Source organism: Anarrhichthys ocellatus, unplaced genomic scaffold (assembly GCF_004355925.1).
Source record: "Anarrhichthys ocellatus isolate YVR2014 unplaced genomic scaffold, GSC_Weel_1.0 scaffold87, whole genome shotgun sequence".
Classification (NCBI taxonomy): domain Eukaryota; kingdom Metazoa; phylum Chordata; class Actinopteri; order Perciformes; family Anarhichadidae; genus Anarrhichthys; species Anarrhichthys ocellatus.
In genome coordinates this window covers 880,016-898,244 of record NW_022280117.1, presented here as the reverse complement: position 1 = coordinate 898,244, position 18,229 = coordinate 880,016, and the positions used below count along the sequence as shown (strand labels likewise).

The 18,229-nt window shown below is 43.5% G+C and overlaps 1 long non-coding RNA gene across 1 annotated transcript in view; it reads right to left on the bottom strand.

The window, feature by feature from the left end:
* The window catches only part of LOC116398659 (uncharacterized), a 16,985-nt gene extending 437 nt beyond the window's left edge, over positions 1 to 16,548 (bottom strand). Inside the window, exons 1-2 of the long non-coding RNA XR_004213767.1 lie at positions 16,288 to 16,548; positions 8,431 to 8,473 (exon numbers count right to left, since the gene is read on the bottom strand). This is a non-coding gene — a long non-coding RNA (uncharacterized LOC116398659). The remainder of the gene's footprint in view (positions 1 to 8,430; positions 8,474 to 16,287) is intronic.
* Between the last annotated feature and the right edge of the window lie 1,681 nt (positions 16,549 to 18,229).

The window sequence follows — 18,229 nt, the reverse complement described above, 5'->3', positions numbered from 1 at the left end:
TGTGTGTGTGTGTGTGTGTGTGTGTGTGTGTGTGTGTGTGTGTGTGTGTGTGTGTGTGTGTGTGTGTGTGTGTGTGTGTCCTCCAGCCCTCCTACAGATCTATTACAAGGTAATCCACTGACCTGGCACCATCCATGAAATCCCCCAGCAACCTAAATCCCAACTGTGTTTGCACACGCTGAAGATTCAGCCAACTTGCGGTCAATGTTGCTTTATACTGCACTGCATTTCAGAGGGAAATATTGTGCGTTTTACTGCGATGCATCGATCTGACAGATGAAGTTACGAGTTATTTTACAGATTATAAGACACGTTTGGAGGCAGCAGAAACAAGCTGTGATCACAACACTGACTTTTCACCTTTTAGGTCAATTTGCTGAACCTAACAGAGCAGCATACATATTCATCAGCAGTCTTTGTGGTTGTGTCACCTGACGAATGTGAATCCAGCATTCTCTCTCTTTTAGCTGCCATTTCATCCAACATCCATCCAACAGTGAAAGTGTGATCCGTCACAAGCAGACAGACAGACAGACAGACGAGGTCAGGAGAGTCACATGACGACGGCTCCTTAATCTCAGACGTAATGAGAAGAACCGTCAGTCAATCTGATGCTGTTAACATGAGAGAGAAAAGAGGAGGAGCTGACATGTCAACTGGAAAGTGTGTGTGTGTGTGTGTGTGTGTGTGTGTGTGTGTGTGTGTGTGCAGGTTGTGTCCCACCCTCTGGCCATCTGTGCATGATTAGGTTATGCATGTTTGGTCAAGCTGCTGCAGCAGATGAACCGTAGGGGTCAGGAGGTACAGTATGAGAGTGAAAGTTCTCCGGCCGACGACATGCTTCATTAGCTTTTTAATATTTATTCTAAAGTTAAGGTCTCAGCTGCTCTTGGCTCGGAGGATGGCTGCAGTGGATTGAATAGATTGATAAGAAATTTGGTTCACACATTCATGTTCCCCTGAGGATGAACTGTAAGAACTTTTACGTTTTATCTGCCACCTTCAGGTCAACATTTTAATTTGGTTCTAACCAAACACCTGCAAAAATAACTCAAGAGGGTTTATTTATTATCGTAATATTATTAAACAATATTCAGAATATCAAAGATGTAAATAACTTCATTTTGTTAAATAACATCACACTCATAAACCATGTTTGTTGTGTGATGTACTGCTTTGGTTCATGCATTATTTGATTAAAGTATGTTTGTTTCTCTATTAGTCCGGTTTAAAACACAGAATTATAATTCCTATGAATCAGTAGCACCGTAACTTATTTAAACTTGACCACCGCTTGTTGAGATGTTTGGAGAGATGGCGTTTAGGTGTCTCTGGCTGAAACTGTTCATAAAATTACCAATTGTGAAGAACAATACACCAGTTCTCCTGAATATATGTAATTGCTGACAAGCTTAAAAACTAGAAAGAAGAAGGAGGTTGAAGATGCTGATATAAATATGTAAATGAAGTCACACTTAGACTTAAAGTCTTGAATAGTTGAGTTCTAAATGTAAAATTTCTCAATAGCATCGTTAAAAATGTTCTAATGTAAAAGGCTTTAGGTTCCAGATATAATCCAACATCAAGAATCAAGAATAATCCTCCAGACCTCGTGATCACATGAGGCTCTTTAGTTCATGATGCAGTTAATAAACAACAGCTACAGGTAATGAAGCTGCAGCGCTTTGTCTCACCCCCGAATTAACATTCAGATCCAGAGGCCGTAACGTGCGACCTTATTTACTGAGCTGTGCTCCGATATAATTACAGCGAGGAAGCGGAGCGGCGTTTCTCTCTGGATCCTGTGAAGAACAAGTCCTTGACCGACAGAAGAGCTGCTATTTATAGAGACACAGTAATCCCCACGAAGCAGAATGTGAGACGAGAACCGACACACAAACAGATAGACGGAGCCACGAATGAAGATCCAGAGAGCTAAGTTGAGCTGTGAGTCAGCACATCAGATACAGCAGCCGGCGTTCTCTGGAAAACATCAACATGAGCTGAAGAACAAGGAGGAGGAGGTTCTGAGGACGTAGTGCTGCTCTGTTTAAGATCACTGTAAAATAAAGACGCTTGGGTTCTGTTGGTGGGACAAAACAAGACATCTGAAAACATCTTGGACTGTTGTGAGTGGAGAGATAATTGGCAAATGAATCAATAGTGACAACAATTGTTCGTTGCAGGCACTAGATACCACATAGCAGGGATAGGTCCGGCCAAAGAGCCAACTTTAGCCCCTTTACGGTTCACTGTTTTGGGTTTTACGGCCCTCAGCGTTACTGTTTTGGTTCACTCTCACGGCTCCGTTTTCAGAGAAGAAGCTGTAAAAAGCCACTGTTCTCTACCTGCTGAGCAGCAAACAGCAGACGGAATCATTCAGAGACGAGCTGGTGAACATGGAGCAGACAAAGAGACAGATATTTACCCTCGGGAGGTGGTGGAGACCAAAAACGGAGCTAAAAGAGAGAATATTGGACAAACAACACCAAATAAAAGTTATATGGTTTTATTTTACTTTAGTTTTCACTTTTAGTTTTCATTTTAGTTCGTTTTCAGAGTGTTTGCTAGTTTTAGTTTAGTTTCACTCTTTCAGGGAGGTTTAGTTTGAGTGTTTGTATATTTAGTTTTATTTCGGGCAGGTATAATGTCTCAGACGTATGTAGCTACATATACATACAAAATACTAAAGAAAGTCCCAAAATCCCTTGTTTTGTTCAACCAACATCACATTTTTTGAGTCCAAAACTAAAATGTTCTGTGCTGTAGTGTAGGCGTGGCCACATTTATGCCTTTCAATAGTTTATTACAAAACCGTGAAGAACCTTGATTATAGAACAGCACAATCTCTCCACTTGGTCACAGACTTCAAAACAAGCTTCTAATGTTCTCCAGAGTAACATTAGTGTGTGTGTGTGTGTGTGTGTGTGTGTGTTTCAGTATATATTAATGTTGGATACCCAGGAACAACAGAAGCCACAGTAAGCTTTCCTTCAGTTCTCAGTCTAATAAACTGAGCACTTAGCCTGCAAGGAGAACATTAAAATACTGGCAGACAACCACATTCTTCAATTATGTTTCCAGAACAACAATAGGACCTTTATCAAGATGTGATGTAATGCTTTTCATCTCCTCTAATAGCTCTGTCTGACTATGGCTCCGTTCCCTCTCGTTGCTCTGGGAATGACCAGCGATGCTTCAAACCTAAACAAAGCTCTCTTGGGCTTATGGCCAATTTCCCACAAAGCAAGCAAACCACAGCATGTGGGAAATTGGCTTCCTGCCTTCCCAGTGTACCTCTCGCCACACTAATCCATTTCACTGATGAAGTTTGCACCTCGTACGACGGCATTAGCAAAAACACATGCAGCCAATCATACAGGAAGATTGGCCTCTGTAGGAAACGTGCGGCTCAAATTGCCGCGACGCTGTGAAAACATTTTCAACGAGATCCAACGGGAGATTGTCTTCATGCAGCCGTGTAGTCCGCTGGTTGAATCTAAAGGCCCTCCTAATTGAGCTCACAGTGGAAAATCACAGTGAGAGAAAGTGAACGTCTCATCTGCCCCGCTGAGAGGGCGACTGGCTGCCAGCTTCGTGATGGCAGGACTGAGAAAGCCCTCAGCTAAATTGCACCAAATTTGACATCGAAGCATTTCGGATGACAACAGCTCCGGTCCATTAAACACACGGCACCGCCTGCCAGCAGCTTGTTCCCGGAGGGCGACTTGCTGCTCAACCGATCCCCTTAAAGAACCGCACCCCAGCCTGCCGTCCACCCGTTCAAATGGAACTCAACCCCTTGTGTCTTACCGGAGAAACAGACGGTGGATGTCTCCGGCTGAATGTTGAGAGCTGAGACAACTTGTCTCTGGAGCTGGATATTTACGCACCTCTCTGTTCTTTGTAAGCTTGTTCTGCAGCTACCACTGCTCCAAAAAGATCATATTCTGCAGAGATGCAAAACTTGTTATTACTCATTTTACACTATTTGACAGCAGTAGTTTAGGTTTCCTCTTAAACCTGCAATAGCAGATTTATTTTCCACACGGGGGCAGTGGAAACAAGCTCAACACTGACCTATTGTCACTTTTTAAATTAATATGCACAGTTCCCTACTTACGCATTCAGCAGATAGCAGCATTCATACGGGGTCGTGTTTGTGTCTGTAGATGAATTTAACTCCAGCATTCTCTCTCTGTTAGTCTCTACCTGGCTGCTGTTTGATCGTGTGCAGAAAGAAGATTTATCAGAGATTTGTTTTCATCGCTGCTCCCAGAAACTACAACGTGAGAGCAGTGAGAGTGAACCAAAACATGAAGTTATGGGCTGTAAACAACAACAATGAGCTAAAAGATGCAAAAATGTAGACGCAGGGTTGAGGGGAGAAGCAGATTATTATTAAGAAACTTACTGGGAAACAGTCAAATGACTTCTTAGAGGACATTTAGTATCGTTGCACTTTCAAAAACGTATTTACTACACAAACACACATCGGTTTAACTCGAGCTAGTGAGCACGACTGATGGAATTTCATGGAGAAACGGCAGCTAGTAGCTGTAACGCTAAACGAGCACAAAGTTAGCGCTCAACAGGCAGCATCGGTTAAAACCACGGATTAAAAAGTTAGCATGAAGAAAAGTAACGCAACTATGACAAAAAAGCAACATAAGCATGACAGAGTAGCGTGAGATGCATGAACGATGCATGAGCATCGAACGATCACGTGGAAACCCGTCTATACTCCTTGTCCAATGTGTGTTCGTCATACTACTATAAATTCATCAGAACATATTGTCAGAATGTATATCCAATAAGTTATCAATACCCGAGGACACAGCGGAGAATGTGAATATATACAGTATATGAAACATGTAACTGTCGCTCAGTAATATGACATTCTTGAGCATATCTGAGGAGCGGGAAGCCGATGCATCGCGGCGTTCTTACACATCACAGCGTGATGCACCACAATGCATCTGATTCCATTCTTCAGCGGTTCGTAGAGCTACATGAGTCGTGCTGCGCTAACAAGGTCCCCTGACAGGATTCATCTCTGCTCTTAGAATAACACACACACACACACACACACATATATAGATTTAAAACACACCACACATCTGAAGAAACACGCCGGCTTGCTGAAGGAATAAGATGACGTGTTGCATGCACTCGGGCGAGCCCAGTTTGACAAACACACCCGAGTACAATTCCTCCAGGTTTGGTGAATTCCCAAGAGTGGAGTACTGTAGCCTACTGTTCTGGTTGCGTTATAATAATAATAACGTGACAAGCTGATCAGCAGCAGCTGTGGTTAAACTGCACTTACCATCCTAAAACATATCTACAGTCAAAGATCCTGAGGTTCAGACGTTCCTCCTGATTGATTGTGCTTCCTCCCCTCAGCCTGCACTACCCAGAGATGGAGAACTCAGTGAACGTGCAGCCCATCACAACCACCCAACACGACCATTAAACATGTGTTCCTTCACTGCTACAACACATGTCATCACTCTGATCCTTACTAATCCCACACAGTAAATCCACCGCTTGTCTCATTCGTACGTCTTGTTTTCTTGCAGGAGAATGTACGAAGCCGTCTGTAGTGCCCACCTCAACCTGCAGCCACCTGCAGATCCTCAACCTCCTCGCCTCCCCGTCTAGTCTGGATCCGAGTGATCCACAATCCAACAGGCAGGCGTCCATGTTGCCATCCTCTCTACTTATGTTTCCACAACAGCAGAGCCGCTGCAGTGCATTAAATGTGCAGGTGAAAGAAAGCGGTTTACCTCTCAGCCGGCCCACCGATCCACTGAGCGCAGGCTTTAGGGGCCATCGCACATCCTGGTCCCACAGAGGCCAGCAGCCCAGGCATCCTTCCACCCCATCCCTGCACTCCGCTCCTTCCTCTGCCGTCTGCTGTCAGTCAATCTGCCGCCAGGCTCGCCCCCCCCCCCCCGCCAGCCCCCCCCCCCCCCCCGCCCCTCCCCCCCTTCTTCTGATCGGGAAGGAGCTTTTTTTAAACCCTCACTGTGAAATAAGGGAACGTATCGATTCTCTCTCTTCTTCTTCTTCTTCTTCTTCTTCTTCCGTCCACCTCTGTACTGTTTATCCCCCCCGCCACCTCCTCAGCACTGAGGAAGCTCTGTTACCATGGAGACGCATGAGGCTGAAGCCCGATTGGTGCAGGTCACTGTGACGCAGCGAGTCGGCGGTGCAGCCCGTCGGATTGATTGCCTCTTCAGTGCTCATCACTCTCCAACGCTGAGGCCGGAGTCGGCTTCTCCGCTCATGATTTTCTCCTCAATCAAGTTAGTTTTGGACAAATATGCAGGAATTAGTTTTCAATAAGGAGGAAGAGAGTAAGAGTGACATCACATGCTTGTGTATTATTGTAGGAATCATCCTCTTCATGGGCAGATGTCACAAACACAGAGCGACGTTTACCATTAATATAAACCTGTTTTAATAGAATTTAATCTATAAACCTAAAGAGTGTATGTACATTATATGAAGAACTGTTTGGTTTTCTTTTTACTTAATGATAAGTGTTTTACTTTGATTGATAAGATCTTAAGTTATTAGTTTATTTAGCCGATATTCAATAAAAAGCAAAAATAAAGATTTATCACAATTTCTTTCTTTCTGTTTAAACCTTTTTATAAACAATTAAAGTCTGCTACTAACGGGCATAATGGTTTATTAAACGTCTTCAAAGTGACAATAGTAAAGATATGCTGTTTGAAAGTGAGGTGAAGTAATGAACATGAATCACTTCGGTGTCCCCAGAGGCAGATCCGCGCTCTGATTGGTTGTGCATCTCTCTGCGTGGTGTCGTGATCGTTCCCACCTGTCCTGCTGTGTATTTTAAATGAGTCCGCTGAGATGCGTGAACACAAGTCTTTTCTTCAGTGACTACGATCACATTTACATGTGGACGCCGCAGCAGCTTTTCTTCACTTAAATGACTTAAATGTGATGCTTAAGATTTTGCATCAAGACAACCACGATTGTACTTTACTCCATGTTGTTGTCTCAACTCAAGCCTTTATTCGTGGTGCAAAAGCTCCGAAATATCAACCTTGTTCCTGGTTTTTTTGGCACGTAATATATACGTTCTGTTGGTCGCTTTAGCAGACGGATGTGAGGTATTCATCTCGTCTAACTCATGCATTCCTCAAAATGTCAAAACAATACGGAAAAACCTTCAAGACGACCAGAAGTGAACAACCAGATTCTTCGCTCTGAACCTGTGAATCTGGAGCTGTTTTCTTAGGATGAGACCTGATGTGCATCGAGTGAGCCCTGCGAGCGTCGGATAAATTCTGTGACTCACGCGTCTGCTTTATAAACGTCTCTTTAATTACAACCGGCCGACGAGTCTCAGCGGGTTTGAGGTTAAAAATATATCCCGCCTGCAGCCAGACGGGTTCTGCGGGGGGTCGAGTCGCTGCTGCTTCGTCTTTTTCAGGACATTTCAAACACATTCTCCAGCGAGAGAACTGAGAGTCCGTGTGAGGCTCAGAGGATGAACCTGACAGATAGTTTTACTACGACGGATCACAAAAGGTGAACTTGCACCGAGATTAAATGTACCGAACACACCGACAGGCGGGGAGTGAGGCCGAGCAGGAGAACGAGCTCTGTGCAGCAGCATCCTCAGCCTCTGCTTTTTATCTGCAGGCTGCAGGGATGTTCATCCTCAGAATGAAATGACTCGCTGATTGGTACTCCTCCCAACACACACACACACACACACACACACACACACACACACTTTATCTGAGCATCAGCAGAACACACCTTAACAGAATCAAGCCCTGCACAACGTGAACATCTGCTACTATTACAGCTGTTGATTTGTGATCTTGTCGAGCACATCTTTCCACACCAGCCCCTCCTGTTACTCATGCTGCTGGTATTAAACAGAGACTAATGGTCACAGGTCACTGTGCGTCGGCTCCTGTGATGCTACTGACGGGATGTCGGCGTGTGCTTCTGTTTGTATTCTCAGAGGATTTCTACAGATTTAATTTCAGCGTGGTGAGGTTACATAGTTCAAAAATAATCTCAGCTGCAGCGATGGAAAGTTTAAGTGCATTTATGTACTTAAATACAATTATGAGGTACTTGTATTGAGGCTGAGTGTGTCCATCTTATGCTATTTTATACTTGTACTCCACTACATGTATCTGACAGCTGTAGCTACTCGTTACCTTTCAGTTTAAGATTTTAAATTAAAGAAATGTATTGGTAAGTTTATACAAAAAAGCAGCAGACTGGAATAATGTGACTAGCTTGTGGCCCTTTCGAGGGGCCCGGCTCCTGGGTTTAGAACCTCTGGAACTTCTCTGTCAGTAAAGGATCTGAATGCTTCCTCCACCACTGATGAGCTGACTGTTTATATAAATACGAGATGTGTTCACTGACCTGCAGTCCATCTCCAGCGATGGTTTCCTTCCACTCCTTCCTCCTGTGAATGAGAAACAGCCGAGATGAGACTCACTGATATCCTGCTGATGTCAACTTAACGAGGCACGCAAAGTAACACGAGTTCAGAGCTTAACTACACTCAGCTCTATGAAAACAGAGTGTGTTGCCAAAGAAATGTCACACTCATGTTCCAGAAGTCCTGTTCGAAACACTTTCCTTCCTCAATCCAGTTTGAGATGCACAGGACTGGAATACAACAAGAGCACAACACATTGGGAAGAAACTACACCTTGCTTAGAAACCTCTCTTCCCTTAATGGAGGCTAAACACGTTCAACCCACAGCTGATGTCAGAAACATCACAACAGAGAAAGAGGCAGCAAATGAGAGTGAAGGCGGCTGTGACGTGACGAGAGAGGACGAGCTATTTATAGCTCAGGGCGGCGGTGGAGGTGGAGGGCGGGGGGGTGGCAGAGAGCAGCGTGATGGTGGTGGTGGGGCTGCTAGCAGGGGTTAGTTGTGATGCTTCTCAAATTGCTCTGCTTTCCAGCGTTCGGGTAAATGGCGGCCATGCATCACTGTCTGAGGGGGGGGGGGCTCGGCTAATCGCCTCTCACACCGTTCATCTGGGCCTCCGGTTACTCTGTGCATCTATTATGGAGCTCACTGCACTTAAAACACACACATTTGAGGGACGAGGAAACAGATTTATTTTGACAGTTTCCTGCTTCTTGTTTTTAGGTTTTTTTTAAAAAGAGCCAACTTTTCTTTTTCAGGGTTTAAAGTGACCAACAACAACTCTCTAAACAACTCCACATATCAATCTGTGATTTATGTTTTGCTCACAACGTTACACAGACATACTGTATATATATGTATATATATATGTATATATATATATACATATATATAACATACAAAGAACACAGGCAGACGTCACTGAATAGATCTGAAGTTAAAAGCATTCAATGTTTAAATCCTGTGACTTACAACAGTCGTGCTCTGCTGAGCAGTGGTTTAATGTGAGAAGAGAAGTGATGCACTGAAGATGAATACGAATATACTTCTCTTCTTGTTGCTATTTCTTCCTTTAGTAGACAGAGACGAGGTCAATATTTATGTAATATTGACTGTAATGAAACAAAGATACGTTGCATTGTGTTGTTGCAGCAGCATGAGAATAAACTTTATCTCTCCAGACTTGATGGTCGACTCTACAATCATTCTCCTGTCTTCAAGACACAAACGTGCTTCATTCAGATATGATCTTTAGTTTATGAGATTGTTTAAACGACTACTCTCCAACGCCAAATCCCCAGAGATCTAACAAGATTACACAAATGAAGTATGGTTATTAAGTGTACGGATGGCAGGGAGACGCATAGCTGGAATTATGGATTCTTGATAAGTAAATGAATGCTTTTATTGTCTGCACCGTAGCGTGTGCATTTTGACAAGCAAAAGGTAATGTTTTGATTTGAGTTGATATTTTAGTGGTGTGTATTTCCAAATGAATGTGTCACAACAGTTGTTTACGACGAGCCTCAACTGATAACGAATATGCAGGTAAAGCACCTGCTCACTGTATCACAGGGTGTGTTCATTTCCCTGTTGTACTGAACACAAAGTCGTGCCCCGAAAGATGAATGAACCTCCTGAGCAGCTAGCCAGTAAAAGCCGACTGTCTGCAGCGTCACATTTAACAGACAGACAAGATAAACTAATTAAGAGCATTTCCCAAAATACCAAACTGTTCCTTCAAATGAGAGGAGAGCAGCAGAATGTGGAGATCAGAGACGCAGCCTCGGCATCTACCGACTCAACAACTCCCAATTAACTTTTACCAACATGTCATGTCTTCTCCATTTATAGCCCCGCCTCCACCAGAGGGTCAGCAGGTGTTGGTAGAGAGAAGCGAGGGGGGGGGTTGCTGTTAATGAGATACAGACAAGGAAACAGTGGGACTGCAGAGGAAGATTGAAGGCCCAGTAATAATAAAAGGAGGGGGAAGTTCCACTCTCTGAGCCAATTCCATTACTGCTTGGCCCGGCTCCAGGCCTCCGAGGCCGGCTAACATACAGCCGGTGAGGCTCTGGAGACTCGGGACACACTCTCAGGCTGCAGTGACACCCGGTCCACTTTCATCTGTCCCAGAGATTAAGCATCTGTTAAGACTACGGACGCATCGCTGGATTGCTCCCATTCATGACGTCATGACTATAACAGAGTCTCTGTTGAGGGGAGATGAACCGCTCGCTCACAGAATCACCACACAGATGTTACAGGACAGCGTTTAGAACATGCTGGTGCCTCAGTCCTCTGACATTCATTGTACCCAGAGGATGAATCCTACTCACTTTATTTATCCTCTGAATTTTACTCTCATTCAGAGGATAAATACTAAATATTTGTGGACTTGGAGAAGGCTTTCGACCGGGTCCCTCGGGGGTTCTTGTGGGGGGTGCTGCGGGAGTATGGGGTGCCGGACCCATTACAACGGGCGATCCGGTCTCTGTACGACTGCAGTAGGAGCTGCATTCTCGGCAATAAGTCAGACCTCCGCCAGGGCTGCCCTTTGTCTCCGGTCCTGTTCATGACTTTCATGGACAGGATATCTAGGCGCAGCCTCGGGGGGAGAACGTCAGGTTCGGGGGTCTCGGGATCGCCTCTCTGCTGTTTGCAGATGATGTGGTCCTGTTCCTCGGATCGTGACCTCCAGCATTCACTGGGGCGGTTTGCAGCCGAGTGTGAAGCGGCGGGGATGAGAGTTAGCACCTCCAAATCTGAGGCCATGGTGCTCTGCCAGAAACCGGTGGATTGCTCCCTCCAGGTGGGGACGGAGTGCCTACCTCAAGCGAAGGAGTTCAAGTATCTCGGGGTCTTGTTCACGAGTGAGGGTAAGATGGAGCGGGAGATCGACAGACGGATCGGTGCGGCTGCAGCAGTAAAGCAGGCGCTGCACCGGACCGTCTTGGTGAAGAGGGAGCTGAGCCGGAAGGCAAAGCTCTCAATTTACCGGTCGGTCTACGTTCCTACCCTCACCTATGGTCACGAACTCTGGGTCGTGACCGAAAGGACAAGGTCGCGGCTACAAGCGGCCGAAATGAGCTTCCTCCGTAGGGTGGCCGGGCTCAGCCTTAGAGATAGGGTAAGGAGCTCGGTCATCAGGAGGGAGCTTGGAGTCGAGCCGCTACTCCTTCGCGTCGAAAGGAGTCAGCTGAGGTGGTTTGGGCATCTAATTAGGATGCCTCCTGGACGCCTCCCACTGGAGGTTTTCCAGGCACGTCCAACTGGGAAGAGACCCCGGTGAAGACCCAGAACACGCTGGAGGGATTACATCTCCCAGCTGGCCTGGGAACGCCTCGGGATCCCCCAGAATGAGCTGGAACATGTTGCCGGTGAGAGGGAAGTTTGGATCGGCCTGCTTGGCCTGTTGCCACCGCGACCCGACCCCGGATAAGCGGAGGAAAATGGATGGATGGATGGATTTCACTCTCATGCCACCAGTTGGTTTATAGTTTAGCTTTATGAAACATCTCAACGACCACAGGATTGAAAAATTAAGCCATTTAAAGGCTTCACCTTGGACTTTGAGGGACTAGGATGGACGTTATTTTCTGACATTAATAGACTAGATCCACTAATCTAGAAAATAAGCTGCAGATGAATCGAGAAGGAAAATAATCATCAGTTGCAGCCGAAGGATCTGTGAGGGAAACAGAAGCTCAGAGATAACGTTTAACTACCGGAGTGACGCTCTAGGTCTGAGGTAAGCAGGCTGCTCCTCCTCATCCACACCACTCAACATGTGTGTGCGTCTGAATATTTGATGAGGACACAACGCCTCGCTGGACCTGAACAAAGCCCACGGACTGTTAATTAGAGTGAGTGCTCGAGCACCGCCAACGTGGCCAAAACGTGACGGCTTCAGATTCTCAGAACCACACCGGAGCACCCGGGGACATCGTGGAGGTATGGATCCACATTTAAAACGCTGTAGTACGGGCACCATGACAAACCCCGACAGCTTGTTCTGTATGCAAGAAATATAAAGCCTTTACTTTAGTAAAGAATAGTAACGCCACTAAAATACAAGTAAGTCAAAGTATTTTTAGCCTCTTTGATGGTGTTTTAAGTACATAAAGAAGTGCCTGTAGCTTGAAACAATAAATATTTGCTGCACTAGAATTATGAAAAATGAAAATTTGTTTCATTTAAGACTTGAAGGACTATTTCTTGGAGGAATTGGCAACATTGTAGAAAAATAACAGATTCATTTATCATTTAATTAAAAGCTTTAGTGCCAAATAATGAGGTTTTCTGATTAATCTGAGTAAGTATGTGCTTGTTATTATCAATTTAGACGACATAAATGTGTATCACAAGATCTGATTTCATTGAAAGACGATAAATTATCATATGGAATCATCGCCCAGACTATTTACAATAAAACATATGTTTAAAAGAATGAAAAGAGCTGTACAGTGATGAAAATGATGAGGATCAAATGTGCAAAATATGGACTAAGGAGTGTGCAAATGTTCACAGTATATGGAATATGTGCACAAAGATTTGCATTAAGTTTGACACAGAGACTTAACATGTAGTGTGTATAACTTTGTACCTATTATTTGATCATTTATCTGGTGCGTGCGCCTCACAAATAAAGTCACCATTCCCATCATGGGTCATGGTTGCACCACTGGTACGCATGCTCCAGCGCTCCCTACGAGAGACGCAGTGCATGTGTGCCTGCATGTGAAGCAGAGTGAGGAGGAGAAAGCGACAGACGGTCTATTTGTGGCGCAGTGTTTCTCCCCGACAGGCAGACAGTCGGGACTAAATACAAGCGCGGTTCATTCACATCCCAGCGCGACACCACAGAGCGTCTTCTCCAGCCTCCCACCACACAGGCCTGGCTGTGAAGCCATGATCAGTGGGCTGGAATCCCTCTGTTTACGCTGCTAAAAATAGATTCCACACACACTGCGATGACGTGGCATCTCGTGACAAGACCCCCTCCTCTCCTCTCCAGCTACCCACCACCACCACCCTCCCCCTCCTCCTCCTCCTCCTCCCCCCTCTTATATCCAGACTGTACTGCTGAGCAAGTCATGCCGTTATTGGTATTCAACGCTCACCCCGGCTGCATGCATCAAAATCCTTTCTGACGTATCTTTGCAGAAAGAATCCTGACATGTCTCATGAGATGGGAGAAGATGAATTTTAAAGGGGTGAGGTGAAAGAAAAGAGAAGGAAGAGTGGATGGGTAAAGAGAGAGAGAGAGGAGGTAAGGAAGAAGGAGCAACTGAAGGAGGGGGCGGCAATCAATACCATGACTCATTCTTTCTGCGGTGGCCACTTCCTAACAGCATTCATTAAAGCAAACCTAATCATTTTGGCCTGATAATCAGATCCTGTGAGGCTCCATCTTCCTTCACTCCAAACCACACACGCACATTAGAATCATGCACACCGGGCCTGAAACAGGACCAGTACATTACGCAGAGGACCTGATGGCTGTGGTGATAGTGAAGCTGCTGATATGAGACACTTAACTTCAAATAGCAGGTGGAGTCTTTGGATAACCTGCCATAGCCGCTCGGCTCTGTTGGTCATCCACCACTTCGACTGAAATATCTCAACAACAGTTGGTTGGATTATCATGAAATGTTGTACAGACATTCATGGTGCCCAAAGGTAGAACCCTAATGACTCTGACATGAGGCTGTCTGGTTGTATAGAAGTCTATGAGAAAATGACTCTACTTCTCTCTTGATTTATTACCTCAGTAAACATTGTAAACATGAGTTTATGGTCTCAATCTCTAGTTTCAAGTCTTCTTCAATACAGCATGATGTTCATTTAGTACATTATGGTCCATTTAGAGTCAAACAGACCATAAAGCAGGGGATGCTTTAGGGCGGGGCTACACGGTGATTGACAGGTCTCTGCCAGAGAAGTCACTCCTCCTCAGTCTGAATATGGTCACTTCCTGTTCACTGGTTGCTAAAAAGCCAAGATGGCCGTCTGTCGTTAGTTATGAGAACATGTTGGCTACGAATGTCCATCACATCCCAAAACTCACGGTGATTCTTCCTGACTACTTACCGTACCTTAAAATACCAAAGATATTGATCATGCAAAGATATGCAACCAAGACAAAAGCAGAAAAGGTTGAGACACCATCATCCAGACGTTCATAATCCCCAGATGTTGAACCACGACTTTGTTTATCCCCAAAAACAAAAGTTATACAAAAGTTAGCATGCTAATGTCGGCTTTTATCTTAAATGTAGTCTTGTTGTATACATGCGGCGTTAAAAAAACAAATTAAATTAATTTAAATTTAAAAATAGCCCACACATGTGTTGGATATCTACAGTTTAGATTAATAGATTTGTTTTGCTTTACTTTAGCACATCCAGGTGCCGACACTGATTATCTTCAGGCCGAGAAACTCTTTCAAGGTTTAAAGTGTTCTTCCTAGAAAGTATTGGCTCCACTGCAGCATCCGTCTCAGTATAAGTTACAGGCTCGGTGTGAATCCCACGTGCAGCAGCACCTCTTCAGTGTTTTCACCTTCAGCGTCTAAGAATAGCTCTGTGGACGGCTGCATGTTAGCGGTACGTCCAGGACATGTGAAGCAAGGACAGGTCAACGTTTACACACAGAGCAATAAGCAAATAAATTAATCGTGTAAAGGTTGTAAAATGGACCAGAAACAAATATTACTTTAGGAAATTATAATATTAAAAAGACTTACAGTTCATTTATTTTATCTTTCAACATCAAATTCTGCTTTTTAACGCGGCAAAACGTGGTAAAACAAGACGACGTTCAAGCTTAAAGCTAACATTAGCATGCTAACTTTAGTATGTACGCATGGCTGAGTCTGATGGGAATGACTTTAGTTTTATACTTTTTATAGTTTTATCTCACTTTTAGAGCTGAAACAATCATTAATTGATTAGTCAATCGCCAGATAATTAATCTGAAACTATTTATTAAAACCACAATGCCATTATTCTTTGTTTATTCTTGCTTCCAGCTTCTCAAATGTGAATATTTGCTGCAGCTGAATTAAATATATTCACATTTTGTAACGTTGATTAGACAAAACAAGCAGTCTGCAGATTTGGGGTTTTGTGATGCTGTGACGGGCACTTTTTCATTATTTTCTAAATAAACAATTGATCAAAAACAAACAAATCAATAGATTAATCGTTAGCTGCTGCCTTGCTCATTATTGCAAATGGAAGGCATGCACAGTGTTTGGTCTAGTTGGTGGTTTGATTACTTAGAAATATATATAAATAAAAGTACTAAATCAGGTGCTGTGGGTCCTGTAGGAATCCAGTGTCAAAATCTAGTTGTGAATTATTGCACATTCTGTTATTACTTGATGGTGCACAGGGTACATAAACAGTGCACAGAGGTAATCCATCCATGCATTACTGAATTACATGTAATGCACATGCATACTGGGCTTTGTGCAGTATATTGGGTGTGTTTCATGCAGAGAGATCACAGTACATGATTGTTTTTTAAAACAGGAGAAAATGTAAATAGGATTCTATGATTTCACTACCAGAGGGTGATATGTGAGACTCTGCACAGCATACAAACACAATAGTATTATTCTCTTCTAACAACCAGAATCAGATATATAGATAATATTGATCAGCTGTGCATAAAACAATGACGGATGCCACGAGACCAATGCAGCTCATTCAACCACTGCCACAAATAATAACGGTGGGAATAAACTAACATTTGCATCGTGTAAATTAATGAGAAATATGAGTTAATTAGTGGTGACACCGTGTAATAAAGGTACACAACAACGACTCACCTGCAGCTCTGAGTTTATGATCTGCAGTCCCGGTTCTTCAGCTGGATCTCCTCATGAAGGCTGAATGCAACATCGCTGTCAGTTAAAGGTGCATTATATTCTGCAGCTCACACCGGATCGTAGTGAGGACGAGCCCGATGGTGGCGTCGGTGATGGGTGTTTATATTCTACAGTCCCGCTGCTTGTGGACGGATCTTATCGCTCCTCCTCCATCATCATCCACACAACACGGCCGTCCTGTCCGTTGTGTGTATGTATATATCCAGGTTACCGGTTAGTTACATCAGAAGACAGGACACATCCCTATATCCAGGACAACGAAGGAGAGAAGCGCCGCCCAGCGGTGCACAGCCGAACTGCAGGCGTTAAAAAATGTGAATCACAAAACTATAACAATGTTACTCTGTTTGTTTGGTTAAATGTTTGCGGGATTTTAAATGTAACTATCTATCTACCCGCCTACCCGTCTGTCTCTTTGTTGTGAAATCCCTGCTGAAAAATGACTTTAAGTCAGTGGTGGAAGAAATACTCACATCTTTTACTTACTTACCATAATGTAGAAATGGTCTGTCACAAGTACAAATTTAAAATTTGAATTAATAGTACAAAAATATATTTAAAGTACCAAAATTTTATTATTATTATAATATTTTCAGTTTGCTTCTTTATACATCTACTCCACTACATTTTCATGCATCGTTTTACTCAATTTACATTTATCTGACAGCTTTATTAATACAAATTTTAAATCAACTAATAAATTATGGTTATGGATTATAAACCTCTTAATCTAGCTAGTTAGTCGCTACATAATTAAAATGAGCTTGTACCGGATGCAACATGCATCACTAATTATAATCCAATTATAAAACATATTAATGCACAATTACATTATCTCTTTTATTTAATCTTTGTTAAAAGATTTGAGTTATTTTTCAATCAGTGTAAAGTGTTTTCAGATCAGTGCTAAAGTGTCTGTCAACACAATATATTATAGTGTTTGTTATTTTCTTTAACTTTTAAAAATATTTCTTATATTTCATTTAAATTAACCATCTAAAAAGTGTGTTCAGACCAGGAAGGGAATTACCAACTGTAGCTAGCTCGAGCCGTTAGCTGTAAGCTAGCTAGCTACAGACATTAGCTGTAAACTAGCTAGCTAGAGGCATTAGCTGTACGCTAGCTAGCTAGAGGCATTAGCTGTACGCTAGCTAGCTAGAGGCATTAGCTGTAAACTAGCTGGCTACAGGCATTAGCTGTATGCTAGCTAGCTAGAGCCGTTAGCTGTAAACTAGCTGGCTACAGGCATTAGCTGTAAACTAGCTGGCTACAGGCATTAGCTGTATGCTAGCTAGCTAGAGCCGTTAGCTGTCCGCTAGCTAGCTAGAGCCGTTAGCTGTATTTTATGTATGTGTACCAAAATTGCTGCTGTAACGGCACAATGTTCCCTTGTGGGATTAATAAACGAACTGTCTGTCTATCTATTATGAAATCCCTGCTGAAAAATGACTTTAAAAAAAAAAAAAAAAAAAAAAGTAAAAAGTTCTGCTATTAAAAGTTCAAAAATATATTTAAAGTAGCAAACTGGAGATATTATAATAATAATAATTTACTTTTGGAAGCTAGAGCCGTTAGCTGTAAGCTAGCTAGCTAGAGCCGTTAGCTGTACGCTAGCTAGCAGCGGACGTTCGCTAGTAACGTTAACCGTCGGACCGTTTCTGTCCGTCTGTGTGTTCATGTTCAGCCGCTCGGTCACGAACTGAACTCACATCTCACCAGAAACTACATTTGTTACTGTTATCTCTCCCGTCTACATGCTTTTTTAGCTTAGTCTTTGTTTGTGAAATGAGTAGATTCATTAGGCCGTGAAAAATAAAATACCACCATTTTCAGCTCTCACGCTGATTCCTCTGTGTCATTTCGCACCGCTTCAGTGAAACTC